This window comes from Delphinus delphis, chromosome 14 (assembly GCF_949987515.2).
Source record: "Delphinus delphis chromosome 14, mDelDel1.2, whole genome shotgun sequence".
Taxonomy (NCBI): Eukaryota; Metazoa; Chordata; class Mammalia; order Artiodactyla; family Delphinidae; genus Delphinus; species Delphinus delphis.
Window position 1 is genome coordinate 61,267,894 of NC_082696.1, and position 14,474 is coordinate 61,282,367.

Consider the following 14,474-nt stretch of genomic DNA (forward strand, 5'->3'; position numbering starts at 1 on the left):
AGGAGAAAAGTCTTTGAGATGGAGAGAGGGAACTGAATCAAATGCACAAGTCAGAAGATCTTAGGAGCATGGTAAGTTCATCCATTTTAATAGGAGAGTCAGCTGAATAATCAAGAAAGAAAGGTAGGTAGATTGGAATACTTGCTGATGGATGTAGAAATTCTCTTCTGATGGCCTCTATTTCCTCAGTGAATTCCAGAGGCCACAGACAAAGAGTTGGGAATTCAAGCATGTATTAGCTGCATATTGTTGGATAACATCACAATGTAGCAGCTTAAAGCAATGATTTGTCATCTCCCAATTTCTGTGGGTCAGGAGTCTAAAGACGGTTAATCTGGCCCTCCGAAAGGTTGCAATCAAGCTGTCAGCCAAAGCTATGTTCTTAAGACTTGACCGGGGAAGGATTCCCTTCCAAACTCGTGTGATTGTTGGCAGAATTCAGACTTACAGACTGATGGATTCAGAGACTTAGTTTCTTGCTGGCTGTTAGCTGGAGGTCACCCTCAGTTCTTTGCCACATATTCCAAATGAGGCAGCTTGCTTCATCAAAAACCAGCAAGAGAGAGCGTCTTCTAGCAAAACAGACACTACAGTCTTGTATATCATAAGCACAGATGTGATGTCTAGGTCTAGTTGTTTTTGTAGTGTTCTATTGGTTAGAATCAAGTCACAGTCCCCACCCACACTCAAGGGGAACAGATTACACAAGAACTTGAGTACCAGGAGGCTGGGAAAACTAGGGTTGTCTTAGAGTCTGTCAACTACAGGAAAGAATGGGAGCTTGAATAACAAAAGTTCAGTGCCATATGGAGCTAAATTGAGAAAGGATATGGGGTTTGGACTTCTTATCAGGGGGACCAACATAAACAGGAATATAGGACACAGTGTTAGTGGTAGTGATGTTATCTTATGGAGAGATGGATGATTAAGTTGAAATGTAGACGCTTCTTGGATTTGGTTTAACGTAAAGTGGGGTGATTGGAGCACGGGAAGTCATTGTCATAGTGAAAGTAAGCCAAGCTCTGTCATCCTCCTCACAGTTCAGTTGAGAGGGAGCAGTACAGGAGCTAGGGGAAGGTGTTCTTTTCAGCAGCAGTTAGCTTTCAGTACGGCATTATAGCACAATTAAATACACAAGGTCTAAAGTTATACAGGTCTGGGTTTAAATCCTGGTCCTATCCCTAGTTAGCTTTGCAACCCTAAGTAGGTTACTGTGTATCACTTATTTCAACTAATAGCATATAACTCCAGGAGGTATGTGCTACTATTATTTGCATTTTATGGATGAGGAAACTAAAAATGGAGTTAAAGATAGCTCCCTTACCCCACAAGTTGTTCTGAAGGTTAATGAGACAACAAAGTTAAAGTACAACTATAGATACTCGGAAAATTTTAGCCGGAAATGCTGTCCTTATCTATGATAAACTGACATGCTCTAATCAAAATATATGTAGGGAGTGATGCAATTTCAACTGTTATCTTATTTAGAGTTTGTAATTCATGAAAATATGTAATAGACCATTCATAGCCCACAAAGTTCAAGGCAGATTATAAACTATAAAATGTAAAAATTATTTTGGTGTTTACAATTTAAGAATTGAAAAGAAAATTTTAAAAGATATGTCATCCTACTTTTTTATTGAAGCATAGTTGATTTACAGTGTTGTGTTAATATCTGCTGTGCAGCAAAGTGATTTAGTTATACACATATATACATTATTTTTTATATTCTTTTCCATTATGGTTTATCACAGGATATTGAATATAGTTCCCTGTGCTCTACAGTGGGACCTTGTTGTTCATCCATTCTGTATATAATAGTTTGCATCTGCTAATCCCAAACTCCCAATCCATCCCTCCCCTCCTCCCCCTCCCCCATGGCAACCACAGCTCTGTTCTGTCTGTGAGTCTGTTTCTGTTTTGTAGATAAGCTCATTTTATTTTATTTTTTTTAGGTCCCACACATAAGTGATATCATATGATATTTGTCTTCCTCTTGCTGACTTAACTTCACTCAGTATGATAATCTCTAGGTCTATGCATGTTGCTGTAAATGGCATTATTACATTCTTTTTTATGGCTGAGTAGTATTCCATTGTATATGTACCACATCTTCTTTAACCATTCATCTGTCAATAGACATTTAGGTTGCTTCCACGTCTTGGCTATTGTGAATAGTGCTGCTATGAACATAGGGGTGCAGGTTTATTTTTGAATTATAGTTTTGTCCAGATATATGCCTGGGAGTGGTACTGCTAGATCATATGGCAACTCTGTTTTTAGTTTTTTGAGGAACCTCCATACTGTGTTCCATAGTAGCTGCACCAACTTAAATTCCCACCAACAGTATAGGAGGGTTCCCTTTTCTCTACAACCTCTGCAGCATTTGTTATTTGTAGACTTTTTAATGATGGTCATTCTAACCTGTGTGAGGTTGTACCTCACTGTAGTTCTGACGGCATCCTACTTTGGATCCTGATAGTTCTGTCTGTAAGAAATCTGATCTGGAGAAATGTCATTTGTAACATTAAGCTTTTTTTTTTTTTTCCCTTTAATAAAGGAAGGAAGGAAACTAGGAAGGGAAGAAGAGGAAAGAAGGGGAAAAAGCAGAAAGCAAGGAAAGAATGAAGAGAAATAAAGTAAAAGATAAAAAGAGAAAGTTTTTAGAGTTTGAAAATGCATTTAAGCTTATTTCCAAAGTGCTTATCAATTTTTTTAGTGAAAGTGCCACTAACGAATTGTTAGCTCACTTGAAGCTAGTTAGGTAAAATAGGTTTTTCATATTCATAGTAGATAATAACTTATTTCCTAGAGCACAGTAATTACCATTAAGAAGGCATGATGCTTCTAAATGGTGAATAAAAACATATTTTCTAGACTTCTTGGAAATCTGTGCACAATAAGGAAGAAATATCTCAGCTTATAAATGCTTGGATTTATGCCTACAGAAGTTAAAAATTCAAAAAGAGTGAAGTGTTACAGGGCATCATTAAAGAAAATCAGTATTTTCTCAGCTATCTTAATAAAGTATGATGCCAAAATGCTAAGCAACAAACGAACGGTGTCAATTAGTCAGAGATACCTTAATTAAAGAAAAATTTTGGGTGTTTCATTAATGATAAAGAGATGACTGAGATCCATCTACATGGCACTATAATCACGTCTGCAGAAAAGCAGATATTATTTGAATAAAATGAATATTTTATAAGGGATATTTATGAGAGGGAAAGTTTAAGAAGCTGTAGCATATAGAAAAAATCTATATCAATTGGTGTTAGATGTTACTAGATTTTGTGAGCAAATAAATCTGAAGTTCTCTTAAAACTGTCAGCTCATATAGGACTATTCATCCATCCTCAAAAATATTTACTTTCCCCCATAGAAATCAATATATATATATTTTTTGTAAAAATACCCTACTTCTACTCAGAAATAAAGCATTTGAAAAGCATCACACTAATGTGACTCAAAATTTTCTTTCTTTGCCTAAGTTGTATTCATGGAGAGGCCATCCACTAACCCATCCAAGAAGTTGTCACCAATACTATCTGATTCAATGTTTCAGCCACAGTAGGGGAAATACTCGATTCCCAGAAGAAATTGTACATAACTGTACGTACTCAGCAATCACTGCTCCACTCAGGAGTTAGCAGCCCACAGGTAGTAGACTTACAGTCTTATAAAATAAGATTTTATAAGAATAAACTCAGAGTTATTTTTATCTTCTTAAGCCACATTTCTGTTTTACTCATTGGTCTCTAGTATATTGTTAATCTTAACTAAACCAAAGTTAGATGATTTCAGGCCTCAAATTATACCCCTTTGTAAGGAAATCCAATCCACAATAAATAAATTGTGTATTAGTTTGAGTTCTCAGAACACATGGCAAACATTTCAAAACCTACATATAATAAAACTTGTTTTCCTAAAAAAAAAATGAAGAAAGGCATAGTGTGGAATTCAGCTGATGATTCAGTTACCAGATGTAAACTTGGGCAAGGTATTGATTTCTTCCTCTATTAGGAAACTGGTGACAATTTCATAATGTATGTAATGTATTTAAGATAATGCTTGGCACACAGTGAGAACTCAGATATTCAGTGAGGTGTTTCCCTTGTTTGCCCGTATGTTGAGCCCTTAGACTTTAAACCTTAAGAGTGACTCCTCTGTAAATGTTTCTGTAACCCTTCAGAGACGATTGACTTTTTCTTCCTAATGCCTTCTTCATATCTACCTCAATCTTGAAACTTATAACACTATATGCAGTTGTATTAAGCAGGACCCTCTCAGTTCCATGAAATAAATCCAACTAAAATTAACTTTATTCAAAAGGTTTACTGGCTAATGGAGTGGAGCCAAAAGGCTGGCATGGTTCAGGGTAGAATTTGAAGGTTCGAAATACACCATCAAGGCTCTGTTTCTTAACCTCTTGCTGTTTCCTTCCATGTGTTGCCTTTTTTTTTTTTTTGTCAGAAGCTTTCCATGTTAGACAAAATATATCTATGAAGTGTTCCAAGTCTATATTATTAGAGCTCAGCTGAGCTTGGTTCACATGTCTAGCCCTGGAGCAAAGGGAGGAAAGTCATTTGCCGGTTGATACCATATGTCCAACCCCAAAATACAGAGATTAATAATGCCATGAGGGCCATACAGGGCGGATCTTTAAATATAAAGCATGGAATTTTTATCAGTGAGAGTTAAGGGATGCTGGGCAATCAGAAACAACCGATATCTTGTGAAGAAATTATTCCTTTGCTTTTAATCTGTGAACTCCTTGTACATGGATATATTGCATTTAAATAATTTCCTCATTATCTAAAAGTAAGCATAATATATGTGTCTGTTAAATGGAAATAGGGAGTGTAATCTAAAATAAAATAGAGTAGTCAAAGAAGGCCTCACTGGGAAGATGATATTTGAGTAAAGACCTCAAGAAGGTGAGGAACCACCATGGTATATGTATTAAAGCTAAGAAGTAACATGGATTATTCTGACTTCATTCAGATTTCAGCAGTTGTTCCCGTGATGTCCTTTTACCATTCCAGGATCCAATCCCAGATACCATTTGCATTTCGTTTCTATGTTGTCTTAGTCTCCCCTGGTCTATGACAGTTTCTCAGTCTTCCCTTGTTTCATGTCCTTGACAGTTTTGTGGAGTTTTGGTTAGGTATTTTTCAGAATGCCCCTCAATTAGAGTGCATCTGATGTGTTTTCTCACGACTAGACTGGGGTTATATAGTTGGAAAGAATACCACAGAGGGAGCATGCTTTTGGAAGTCGGAAGAAAACAGATACTGTTTGCTGATAGGAATGATTCACTAGAAAGGGGTAGATTTAATGATGTAGGAGTGAAAGAGGACCATTGTCAGAGGAATGTCTTTGAGCAAACAAGAGGAAATAGGGTTTAGAACCCAGAGGGAGAGATTAGCCTTAGATGAAAACAAGGACAGTTTACACATAGTTAAAAGAAGGGCTGACAGAGCTTATGAGCACAGATGATACATGCAAGAGAGTGCAGTGTTAGAAGATTGGGCATGTTTTCTTTTGATTGTGTATTAGTTTTCTATTGTTGTGTAACAGATGATCACAAATTTAGCAACTTAACATATATTTTATTATCTCACAGTTTTCATGAGTTAGGATTCCTGGCGTGGCTTAACCTGCTTCTCTGCTCAGGGTCTCACAGGGCTATAATCGAGGTGTCAGCTGGTGCTGAAGACACATAAAGTTCAGAGTCTGCTTCTCAGCTCACTTGGTTGTTGGGGAATTTCATTTCCTAGAAGCTTTAGACTTACAGTGGTTTGCTTCTTCAGGCCAGCAAGAAAATATCTCTGTCTTCTATCTCTAACCTCTTGACCTCTCTTAAAGGGCTCACCTGAATAGGTCAGTCCACTGAGGATTGCCACCTTTCAATTAACTTAAAGTCAACTGATTAGGATTCTCAATTACATCCTCAAAATCCCTTCATCTTTGCCATTTAATAATCACAGGAATGATAGCCCATTAACTTTGCCTTATTCTGTTAGAGGTAAATTATAGATCTTGCCCATACACAAGGGAAAGGGATTTTATAAGGGCATGGCTCAGTGGGCATCATCTTCAATGGCTCCTACTTTCTTAGTTAAGTAGGAAGCAAAATAACAAATTGTTTGGACAGAAGAGAAGGTAGTGGAAGTTTGAGGAAATGGGAAAGGATGAAATGTATCTAAGAATGAGTGTACATTTTGACTCTGAACAATCTCTTCAAGATTTGTAGGGTTTCTCCAGCATGTGGTCTCCTAGGATAACTGCTAAACCCAATTCTCACACTGTAGACAATTACTAGATATTCCAAAAGATATTTGTGGGGCTTTGTCACAAATAGTAAGAATTAATTCTGCTGTCCTTCTTAAGATTTATTGATCTATGAGGAATTATGATTAATGAAGAAATGAGGTTAATAGTCAACTCATGATCTTCTAAATCTGAATATTGATTGAAAAGCATGTCGATATTTTTAAAAATTTGTGGTTCATGCTCTGTTTTAATAGCTGTGTTAAATTTAGCAAAACATTTAGTGGAAAAAGCACAGGGATTATGCAAATAACTTAGAAGTTATGACTCACACATTATACTGTGCGAATAAATGACTGATTAAAAGTCTGTTAAACTGGGACACGTCTAGAATTTCTGCCACTAATATGTTAAATCAACACAAGAGTCTATTATGTAAGCAATGGAGGTTTTTTTTTTGTTTGTTTAGTGTTTTTGTTTGCTTTACAGAACTTCCCTAAACTTGACTTTGTATAAAAGGCTCATTAAAAATAACTTATGAAATAGAGCTACAGCTGTATTTTTTTTTAACATCTTCATTGCAGTATAATTGCTTTACAATGGTGTGTTAATTTCTGCTGTATAACAAAGTGAATCAGCTATACAGATACATACATCCCCATATCTCCTCCCTCTTGCGATTCCCTCCCACCCCTCTAGGTGGACACAAAGCACCGAGGTGATCTCCCTATCTGCTTCCCAATAGCTACCTATTTTACTTTTTAACCCATTCTTTTTTTTTTGTCTTACTGGAGAGTCTTTTTTTTTTCATTTTATTCTTATTTTTTTAAACATCTTTATTAGAGTATAATTGCTTTACAATGGTGTGTTAGTTTCTGCTTTATAACAAAGTGAATCAGCTATACATATATCCCCATTATTGCCTCCCTCTTCCGTCTGCCTCCCACCCTCCCTATCCCACCCCTCTAGGTGGGATAGGGAGGGTGGGAGCACTGAGCTGATCTCCAGGTGCTATGTGGTTGCTTCCCATTAGCTATCTATTTTATATTATTTAGTTATATATATGTAAGTCCATGCTACTCTCTCACTTCGCCCCAGCTTACCCTTCCCCCTCCCCGTGCCCTCAAGTCCATTCTCTACATCTGCGTCTTTATTCCTATCCTGCCCCTACGTTTTTCAGAACCTTTTTTTTTTAATTCCATATATATGTGTTAGCATACAGTATTTTTCTCTTTCTGACTTACTTCACATTGTATGACAGTCTCTAGGTCCATACACCTCACTACAAATAACTCAATTTCGTTTCTTTCTATGGCTGAGTAATATTCCATTGTATATATGTGCCACATCTTCTTTATCCATTCATCTGTCGATGGACACTTAGGTTGCTTCCATGTCCTGGCTTTTGTAAATAGAGCTGCAATGAACATTGTGGTACATGACTCTTTTCGAATTCTGATTTTCTCAGCGTATATGCCCAGTAGTGGGATTGCTGGATCATATGGTATTTCTAGTTTTAGATTTTTAAGGAACCTCCATACTGTTCTCCATAGTGGCTGTATCAATTTACATTCCCACCAACAGTGCAAGAGGGTTCCCTTTTCTCCACACCCTCTCCAGCATTTATTGTTTGTAGACTGTTTGATGATGGCCATTCTGACCGACAGATGTGAGGTGATGCCTCATTGTAGTTTTGATTTGAATTTCTCTAATGATTAGTGATGTTGAGCATCCTTTCATGTGTTTGTTGGCAATCTGTATATCTTCTTTGGCGAAATGTCTATTTAGGTCTTCTGCCCATTTTTGGATTGGGCTGTTTGTTTTTTTGATATTGAGCTGCATGAGCTGCTTGTAAATTTTAGAGATTAATCCTTTGTCAGTTGCTTCATTTGCAAATATTTTCTCCCAATCTGAGGGTTGTCTTTTGGTCTTGTTTATGGTTTCCTTTCTGTGCAAAAGCTTTAAAATTTCATTAGGTCCCATTTGTTTATTATTGCTTTTATTTACGTTTCTCTAAGAGGTGGGTCTATAAGGATCTTGCTGTGATTTATGTCATAGAGTGTTCTGCCTATGTTTTCGTCTAAGAGTTTGACAGTGTCTGGCCTTACATTTAGGTCTTTAATCCACGTTGAGTTTATTTTTGTGTATGGAGTTAGGGAGTGTTCTAATTTCATTCTTTTACAGGTAGCTATCCAGTTCTCCCAGCACCACTTACTGAAGAGGCTGTCATTTCTCCATTGTATATTCTTGCCTCCTTTATCAAAAATAAGGTGACCATATGTGCGTGGGTTTATCTCTGGGCTTTCTACAGGTCTATTGTCTCCTTAGGTAGGTTTATTCCTAGGTATTTTATTCTTTTTGTTGCAATGGTAAATGGGAGTGTTTCCTTAATTTCCCTTTCAGATTTTTTGGCATAGGTATATAGGAATGCAAGAGATTTCTGTGAATTAATTTTGTATCCTCCTACTTTACCAAATTCATTGATTAGTTCTAGTCATTTTCTGGTAGCATCTTTAGGATTCTCTATGTATAATATGATGTCATCTGCAAACAGTGACAGCTTTACTTCTTTTCTGATTTGGATTCCTTTTATTTCTTTTTTTTCTCTGATTGCTGTGGCTAAAACTCCTGCAACTATGTTGAATAATACTGGTGAGAGAGGACATCATTGTCTTGTTCTTGATCTTAGAGAAAATGGTTTCAATTTTTCACCATTGAGAACAATGTTGGCTGTGGGTTTGTCATATATGGCCTTTATTATGTTGAGGTAAGTTCCCTCTTTGCCTACTTTCTGGAAGGTTTTTATCAGAAATGGGTGTTCAGTTTTGTCCAAAGTTTTTTCTGCATCTATTGAGATGATCATATGTTTTTTCTCCTTCCGTTTGTTAATACAGTGTATCACATTGATTGATTTGAATATACTGAAGAATTCTTGCATTCCTGGGATAAACGCCACTTGAACATGGGGTATGATCCTTTTAATGTGCTGTTGGATTCTGTTTGCTAGTATTTTTTTTGAGGATTTTTGCATCTATGTTCATCAGTGATATTGGGCTGTAATTTTCTTTCTTTGTGACATCTTTGTCTGGTTTTGGTATCATGGTGATGGTGGCCTCGTAGAATGAGTTTGGGAGTGTTCCTCCCTCTGCTGTATTTTGGAAGAGTTTGAGAAGGATAGGTGTTAGCTCTTCTCTAAATGTTTGTCTTTTCTAAATGTTTGATAGAATCGCCTTTGAAGCCATCTGGGCCTGGGCTTTTGTTTGTTGGAAGATTTTTAATCACAGTCTCAATTTTGGTGCTTGTGATTGGTCTGTTTATATTTTCTATTTCTTCCTGGTTCAGTCTCAGAAGGTTGTGCTTTTCTAAGAATTTTTCCATTTCTTCCAGGTTGTCCATTTTATTGGCATAGAGTTGCTTTTAGTAATCTCTCATGATCCTTTGTATTTCTGCAGTGTCAGTTGTTACTTCTCCTTCTCCTTTGAGTCTTCTCCCTTTTTTTCTTGATGAGTCTGGCTAATGGTTTGTCAATTTTGTTTATCTTCTCAAAGAACCAGCTTTTAGTTTAATTGATCTTTTCTATTGTTTCCTTCATTTCTTTTCCCTTTATTTCTTATCTGTTCTTTATGATTTCTTTTCTTCTGCTAACTTTGGTTTTTTTTTTTGTTCTTTCTCTAATTGCTTTAAGTGTAAGGTTAGGTTGTTTATTTGAGATTTTTCTTGTTTCTTGAGGTAGGATTGTATTGCTATAAACTTCCCGCTTAGAACTGCTTTTGCTGCATCCCATAGGTTTTGGGTCATCGTGGTTTCATTGTTATTTGTTTCTAGGTATTTTTTGATTTCCTCTTTGATTTCTTCAATGATCTCTTGGTTATTAAGTAGTGTATTGTTTAGCCTCCATGTGTTTGTATTTTTTAGTTTTTTTCCTATAATTGATATCTAGTCTCATAGCATGGTGGTCAGAAAATATACTTGATACGATTTCAGTTTGCTTAAATTTACCAAGACTTGATTTGTGACCCAAGATATGATCTATCCTGGAGAATGTTCCATGAGCACTTGAGAAGAAAGTGTATTCTGTTGTTTTTGGATGGAATGTCCTATAAATATCAATTAAGTCCGTCTTGTTTAATGTGTCATTTAAAGCTTGTGTTTCCTTATTTTCATTTTGGATAATCTGTCCTTTGGTGAAAGTGGAGTGTTAATGTCCCTGACTATGATTGTGTTACTGTCAATTTCCCCTTTATGGCTGTTAGCATTTGCCTTATGTATTGAGGTGCTCGTATGTTGGGTGCAAATATGTTTACAATTGTTATATCTTCTTCTTGGATTGATCCCTTGATCATTATGTAGTGTCCTACTTTGCCTCTTGTAATAGTCTTTATTTTAAAGTCTATTTTGTGTGATATGAGAATTGCTACTCCAGCTTTCATTTGATTTCCATTTGCAAGGAATATCCTTTTCCATCCCTCACTTTCAGTCTGTATGTGTGCCTCGGTCTGAAGTGGGTCTCTTGTAGACAGCATATATATGGGTCTTATTTTTGTATACATTCAGCCAGTCTGTGTCTTTTGGTGGGAGCATTTCATCCATTTACATTTAAGGTAATTATTGATATGTATGTTCCTATTACAATTTTCTTAATTTTGAGGGATTTATTATTGTAGGTCTTTTCCTTCTCCTACGCTTTCTTTCTAGAGAAGTTCCTTTAGCATTTGTTGTAAAGCTGTTTTGGTGTTGCTGAATTCTCTTAGCTTTTGCTTGTCTGTAAAGGTTTTAATTTCTCCGTCGAATCTCAATGAGATCCTTGCTGGGTAGAGTAATCTTGGTTGTAGGTTTTTCCCTTTCATCACTTTAAATATGTCCTGCCACTCCCTTCTGGCTTGCAGAGTTTCTGCTGAAAGATCAGCTGTTAACCTTATGGGGATTCCCTTGTATATTATTTGCTGCTTTTCCCTTGCTGCTTTTTCTTTGTATTTAGTTTTTGATAGCTTGATTAGCATGTGTCTTTGTGTTTTTCTCCTTGGATTTATCTTGTATGGGACTCTGTGCACTTGCTGGACTTGACTATTTTCTTTCCCATATTACGGAAAATTTCAACTATAATCTCTTCAAATATTTTCTCAGTCCGTTTCTTTTTCTTTTCTTCTTCTGTGACCCCTATAATTCGAATGTTGGTGTGTTTAATGTTGTCTCAGAAGTCTCTAAAACTGCCTTCTATTGTTTTCATTCTTTTTTCTTTATTCTGCTCTGCAGTTGTTATTTCCACTATTTTATCTTCCAGGTCACTTATCTGTTCTTCTGCCTCAGTTATTCTGCTATTGATCCCTTCTAGAGTATTTTTAATTTCATTTATTGTGTTGTTCATCATTGTTTGTTTGCTCTTTAGTTCTTCTAGGTCCTTGTTAAAAGTTTCTTGTATTTTCTTCATTCTATTTCCAAGATTTTGGATCATCTTTACTACCATTATTCTGAATTCTTTTTCAGGAAGACGACCTATTTCCTCTTCATATTTTTGGTCTGGTGGGTTTTTACCTTGCTCCTTTATCTGCTGTGTATTTCTCTGTCTTCTCATTTTGCTTATCTTACTGTGTTTGTGGTCTCCTTTTCACAGGCTGCAGGTTCGTAGTTCCCATTGTTTTTGTTGTCTGTCCCCAGTGAGTAAGTTTGGTTCAGTGGGTTGTGTAGGCTTCCTGGTGGAGGGGATTGGTGGCTGTGTTCTGGTGGATGAGGCTGGATGTTGTCTTTCTGTTGGGTAGGACCGCATCCGGTGGTGTGTCTTGGGATGTCTGTGAACTTAGTATGATTTTAGGCAGCCTTTCTGCTAATGGGTGTGGTTGTGTTCCTGTCTTGCTAGTTGTTTGGCACAGGGTGTCCATCACTGTAGCTTGCTGGTCATTGAGTGGAGCTGGGTCTTAGCGTTGAGATGGAGATCTCTGGGAAACCTTTCACCGTTTGATATTACATGGAGCCAGGTGGTCTCTTGTGGACCAATGTCCTGAACTCACTCTCTCACCTCAGAGGCTCAGGCCTGACACCCGGCTGGAGCACCAAGACCCTGTCAGCCACACGGCCAGGTACATGGGGAGTTTCTTGACTTTTGGGAAGTCTGAGGTCTTCTGCCAGGGTTCAGAAGGTGTTCTGTAGGAGTTGTTCTGCATGTAGATGTATTTCTGATGTGTTTATGGGGAGGAAGGTCATCTCCATGTCTTACTCCTCCAGCATCTTAAAGGTCTCCTACAGCTGCATTTTTAATGTTAGTTAATGCAGATAAAATGAAATTATATATGCCAATATTATTTGGCTGCAACCATGAAATCATGGAAGACGTCTACAGTTTTCTTGCAAGTAGCCCAAGGGTAATAGAATAACAATAAGAAATGTTCATGAACAGAAATCTTGTGTAACACATTGTTTTGTATATGCAAAGCTTCATATGACTCTATCTTCAGTTCAACAAATGTTTAATTCACACCTGCTCTGTGCCGGGCACTGTGAATATAAAGGTGGAAAAGACACACTCACTAATTAGGGTCAGGCTTCAAAGTTCCAGGGAATGCTGCATTTCATTAAATTTAGTGTTGGATCTATGACTGTATTTTTTAAAGAAACTTCTATATTGTTCTCTTTTCTATTTGTATTTTATATTCTTAAAAGAAATTAAAACAAAGGTATTTCCTACCCTCAATGTGCTTATAGTAGAAAGAAAGATACTCATGTATGAAACTTATCTCAAAACAAAGTAGCAGGTGCTAGAAGTGTACTTTGCCTAACCTGTATGAGTGCAGGAAAAACCTTGGGTGTAGGGAAATATTACCACATAAGTTGACACTATAGTAGAATGGCATAGTTTTCTCAGCTCTATGTCTACTCAACTGTGGGACATTGGCAATTTTGGTACATATAGTTTTCTTAAGTATAAAATAAACAAAAGCTGCCTCAGAATGTTGGATGAGTATTCCATGAAATAACATGGACAGCACTTAACAGTGTTTGATACACATTAGATTCTTGTTAGAAATATTTATTTTTCCTTTTTTTCCTTTACCTTTCTGTCCCATTCTCATCCTCTTTCCAGTAGGAGTAAACTAAGTGAGGAACAATGGGAAAGACATCACTTGAAAAAAAAAAAAAAAACCCCACAAGAACCCAAGTCTTCATGAGGTTATAAGTCTTGGTTATCTCTCTGAAGTATAATCTGAGAGATAATATTACTGTAGCAGAAATTCTGAGGAAAAAAAAGAGGAGAGAAGACTGTTGTTGTAGGTATAGGACAGTAATGGGGCGTCTTGTATACCTTGTGAAGAAGTTTGTGCTTTCTTCTGTAGGCAGGCAATTGGAGTCACTTACATAATTTGAAGCAAGAGAATGGCCTAGACTCTGAGTGTAGAGGTTGATTTGAGTTAGACAATACTGTAGGTATATAAACTAATTGAGAATATATAATAGGCCAAGTGAAAAATGATGATGTCCTGGATATGATCAGAAACAGTACACACAGAATAGCAAAAATATTTAGGAAATAGCTAGGGAAAAAAAGGAAGTAGTACTTAATGGTTGATGGGATTTAGAGCATGAGAAAGTGTGATAAGGCAAAGAATGACCTTAGGTTTCTGGTTGTGTGGCATGAATGACAGTGTCATGAATGGAGAGAATGAGGAGGGAAGATAAGAAAGTCTACTACTAGTGGAAGAGGAATTGTTGGTCATATGGTAAAGATAATGATTAACTTAACAAGAAAATGCCAAATGGTTTTTGAAAGTAGGTGAAGTGTTTTATACTAACACCAGAAAAGTATGAGAGCTTTAGCACTGACAGTCCTTTTAATTTTAGCCATTTGTATCAGTGTGTAGTAATACCACATTGTGGGTTTTTAAAAATATTAATATACAAAAAATTCATTTGTTGTTTTGGGTATGCTGGTGGGGGAGTTGTATAGCTTTGAATTTTGGCAGATGTACAGACTCAGGTAATCACTACCTCAGTCAGGATACAGAATAGTTCCCTCACTCCTAAACCTTAGTGGCTACTAATCTGTGTGTAGTTCTGTCTTTTCCAGAATGTCATATAAATAGAATCATAAAGTTCATAATCCTTGGAGGCTGACTTCTTTTACTTAACATAATGCATTTGAGATTCATCCATGTGGTTGTATGTATCAGTGTTTTGTTACTTATTATTACCAAGCAATACTGCATGAATGT